The 4,448-nt window shown below is 55.6% G+C and overlaps 1 long non-coding RNA gene across 2 annotated transcripts; it reads left to right on the top strand.

Moving 5' to 3' along the window:
* Nucleotides 1-552: 552 nt before the first annotated feature.
* LOC105854210 lies at nt 553-3,408 on the top strand. Of its 2 annotated transcripts, none has more exons than XR_001145899.1 (3): nt 553-1,292; nt 1,576-1,662; nt 3,158-3,408. It is a non-coding gene; the product is annotated as an uncharacterized LOC105854210 (long non-coding RNA). The 2 variants fall into 2 exon arrangements; XR_001145898.1 differs by having other exon boundaries at nt 553-1,296.
* Nucleotides 3,409-4,448: the final 1,040 nt, after the last annotated feature.

Genomic DNA, 4,448 nt, shown 5'->3' with positions numbered 1-4,448 from the left:
AAAATCATACTAGACCTCAAAGGCTGTCCTGCCTCGGACTGTTGTTTCAGGGAACACCTGCCCACTCTAAGTAGTGTCTGTCTTCCACCGCATTAAGACAAAGCATACAGACCTTTAATGAAAAGGAACTTTAATACAATTAGCATGCAACAGAGAAAAGACAAAGGCTGTCATTTCCAAATCAAGCACCCAGTATTACCCATCCCCTCGTGGAGGACAGTCCAGCCAAGCAGGATGGGCCCCAGGTGACGCTGGGCAGCCCGCCACAGGGGCAGAGCAGCTTCCAGCAGGGTCCCAGGGAGGAGGGTCAGAAAGAGCCAGACAAGCCTGGGAGGAAAAGAGTGAAATCAGATCAAGATAGAAGCCGCCATTGTTAACCTTCCCACGGCCTCTCGCCCACGTCTGTTCTATCCAGTCCAGGACAAGAAGCAAACAGTTTCTTCACACGTCTCTGCTCCATGTGCCTGCTTCAGGTCTCATTTTGCTCTCCATGCTGCTTCCTTCCTTCTCGGGTCTCCACCCCAGCTTCTTTCCCTCTCTGCTCAGCTCCGAGCCCCCCTTGGGTGGGGCAGGGAACCTGGCACCTCCCCTTTTCCCTGGGGACCCCCGTGTTACACGGAGACCTTTGCCACAGAATGGTGTCCTGGCCCTGCTCCCGCACCCCTGGTTCCGGCCTGGCGTTACTGAGCAACGGTGGCTGTCTTATGGCCTGGTTCCCATAGTACCTTGTCAGATGTAGTAGGGAGAAATATTGGGGTGAGGCCAGAGGCATGCAGGTGAAAGAACCGACCAAAGAAAGAGAAGAGAACAGAAGGGGAGACTTATCGAAATACTCTGCAGGGGCTGGGGCTGAGCCAGGACTGGTCTGCATGCAGCAGGAGTCGGGCTTTTTTTTAAAGATTCTATTTCTGGGGGCTTTCTAATGTGGGGTACCAGTTTGCACCAGCTATCTGCTCGAATTTCTGGTCCTCGTGCTGGCCTTTGACACAGAAACATGTCCTGGCTCTTTTCTGCATTCCTGAATCTGGACTCCTGAGGGTGCTTGGGCTAGGAGCGACTTTTGGGGTTTCTGTGCTCTTCCTGCCGCCTGCACCGGCAGCCGAGAGAGCGGGCAGTGGCTGTGGATTCTGTACACAGGAGACTGTTTGGAGTTTGGCCCTGCTGTCCAGTCCCCAGAGAGGAAAGAGGCAGGAAGAGAGACCGAAGCAGATGTGTCAGCACGTGGCCTTGGAACGAGCAGGCGGCACCCTGCGAAGTCCTGGGTGGCCGTCAGTCCCCGAGGACGCCAGGGGGTAGGTGGGTGCAGAGAACTGGAGGACGCAGATCGGATGGCCCCTGTTTCCACCAGCAAGAGGGTCTGGAGACTCCCAGGGAGGGCACACAGGGAAGCCAGTCTTGGCCCCTCAGGAAAGGAGGTCTCCACCGCCCCGTGCGCGTGTGGCCGATGACCACGGCTGCCAGCGGCCACGCTGCCTTCCCATCTAGCCCGTGGTTTGGGGGGCCCCTCCCTCTCCGGGAGGGGGACGGCGCCTCTTCCTATCGCCTGTCAGTGACGCACAGCTTCTGCCTCTTCAGGCACGCGGCTGGGGCGCGGCTGGGGCGTCCGGCTGCTGCGGCGCTTTGAGAGGCTGAAGTCAGGTTTCTAGAGGCACGGGGTCTCGGGTGAGTCGGGGGCCCCGGGGGTGCCGCCATGTGCTGGGCCCTTCTCGTCTCCCTGCCTCTCTCGTCGACGTCCTGGGTGGTCAGCCACTGTGTTCCAAAGCACTGAGGCGGCGCTCTGGAAGGGGCTTCACGCAGCCGAGGAGGGCTGGCTGGGCTGCTTTGAGGTGTTGCCCATAAACTTGGAGGCTCCCCGAAGAGAGGCCCTCCCTGGTGCACAACGCCAGCACTAAAGCTCGTGCAGCCGCTTCAGTGCAAGTTCGATCCCCGCCCGCCCCGGAGGTGACCCCAGGGCCCGGCAGACCTCTCCTGACCCGCCCGCTGCTCCCCTCAGCAGTGGACTTCGTCAGTCTGCCTGTTCTGCTCCCCGCTCTGTCTCTGGTGAATCCTCTCGCCGCCCCTGCGCCTCTGGCCTGTACCCCAGTTCTGTATGCTTAAACAAATAATTCTTAACAAAAAATCAGTGAAATCCTTAAAAAAGAGGGGCGGGGTCCTCCTGGGTGTCAAGTCTGGGCGTAGGACCCAACATGTTGCCAAGCACATGCAGCAGGGTTCGTAGAGGGCCACATGTTGGCTCAGGGCCGTAGAGGACTGGGCACAACACGCCTTGGCCACTTGTCCTGCCCAGGACAAAAGGCGTCCGGCTGGAAGATGCTGCTGCATGCGCTGCCGAGGGAGCCAGGTGTAGACCAGATTTCCCGGTCCTGCCGTTTGTAGCAGCGCCGGGCAGGGTTGCAAAGCTCAGGGTTTCTTCTTTAGTGCCTGTTTTGCTCTGGTTTTGAAGAATACACAGCAAGGGCGAATCTGAGGGCCCAGGGGTTGCCTCACGATCCCCCCACAACCAAAGGAAAGCGCTGCGGTAGCAGCTAGTGGGCGGCCGGGAGCAGCGCCCCCGGAGGGGGGTGGGATCGCCAGCACAGCTTCTGCTGGATGCAGCCTTGGGATGGCAGCGCTTGGCAAGCGGAGGCTCAGGGCTGGGAGCGCATCCAGAGGGAGTGGGCTGCATCGACCGAAAGGGAGAGTGAGGAAAGTGAAGCTGCCTGCCCGCTGCTGTGGGGCTCACCCACGGGGCTCTCTCCGACACTGTGGGTGCCCATGCCTGACGCCCTCTACTGTCGCCCACAAGCTATAGGAGGTTTTGAAGGAAGAGATAACTGTTCCTCACCTGGTTGGGTTGGGACATAGCAATTTTTGGTCTTTGGAAACTCTCAGTAACCCTGGAGTGTGTCCCAGCCTGATACCTCCAGTCACTCCAAGGTTTCTCACAGTCCACCAGAGAAACGAGAAACAGAGCGACAGATAAGGGGTTCCAGTGCCCAATTTCTCCCCAAATGGGCAGCCCGCGTGCAGTGGGGTAAATGTGGGGGTGAGTGAGAATGGAGGCACGGGGGTGAAAGAAATTGCCAGAGACAGAATGGAGAGCAGAGGAGCAGGGAGTGAATGAGGAGAGGTCTGCCTGCAGGGCGAGGTGACGGTCTCCTTCATCCTGCCTTTGCAGGCTTTCTGTCTCGGGGGGCCGGTGTGTACCAGCTATGGGCTGGAGTCTGGCCTCAGGCCTTGACCCGCGACACAGGAACATGTCCTGGCCGGGCTTCTGCATTCCTGGATCGTGGCTGGTGTTTCTGGTCACCGGTTAGTCTTCTGGCCTGTTCCCAAGAGAACCTTACAGATGCCTTCCCTGTCCGGTCCTCCGGACCTGCCTGCTGGGCAGGGACTGTGGGCTTGTTTTTCGACCTTATTAAATGGCACCTGGACGACAGTTGTGTCTTAATTCATTTATTATCTCTATGTCCATCTTGGCTTCAGCCAGTTTTGCCTGGCTTTCTGGTTTTGTTTGCAAGAAAACCACGCAACAGGAACAGGTTAGGGATGAACACGGCAGAAGCCAGAACGTGGTTACCAGGACAATGCAGCCTGTAACGCCGCCCTGCGAGAGTCAGTGAATTCTGCTGTTTGTTATAGCGCCTGGGGGCTGGTTCTGTCCTTCAAGCGCTGCATTTGCCCTGTGGTGTTAAGCTAAGCTTACCCACGGAGGGCTGGGCCTACCTAACACGCACACAAGCCTCCACACTGGCAGATTTGCCGAGGCCACACACCGGTCACCTGCTGTCTCACCGTCAGAAGCTGCGACCGACGGCGAGGCCCTCTTAGCCCTCTCCCTCCGCGCTGTCTCCACTCACAGACGCGTCCTCTCTGCTTTTCTTTTATCTCTGGAGCTTTTAGAATATATCACAGGAGAAAAAGTAAGGAAACTCAAAATTCAAAATCAAAGCTGTCTTGTTAAAGAATACAAAAATTAAGTCCTCAAAGAAGCAAAGAGTTCTCGTAGACTCTGGCAAATTGCATCCTCAGTGGGGCCTAGATTCTGGAAGGGAGCAGTCTCGTAAAAGCGGTGAAACAAAGGCTTTTCAAGCGCTCTGGAATCTTTCAGAGACTGGGATATTACCCTGGCAAAGTCACTAAAGTTGATTTCCCCATTTCCTCAAAGGGCCACCTAAGGACAACTGGCCGTGTGCCCCTAAATCATCATCTAATTTTAAGGACATAAATGGAAAAAATCTAGTCATTATTGCTACACAACGTTTTCACATCATACACACACACACATGATTTTTTTTTTTTAAATAAAAAGGGTTAGGGAGAGAAGTTCAAAATGTTGGTCAACAATAATGCAAAGGCACATTTATTTGCTGGATCTAAATTCTGTCATAGAACATGTAGTAGTGTTTCTTTCTTTTGGCTTTTAAGGATACTAACACCTTGGGTAGCTACTTTGTATTTTCAAAGTA

Source organism: Condylura cristata, unplaced genomic scaffold (assembly GCF_000260355.1).
Source record: "Condylura cristata isolate star-nosed mole 26May11 unplaced genomic scaffold, ConCri1.0 scaffold00029, whole genome shotgun sequence".
Classification (NCBI taxonomy): Eukaryota; Metazoa; Chordata; class Mammalia; order Eulipotyphla; family Talpidae; genus Condylura; species Condylura cristata.
Note: the sequence above shows the minus strand (reverse complement) of the source record. Positions and strands in the feature narration are given on the sequence as shown.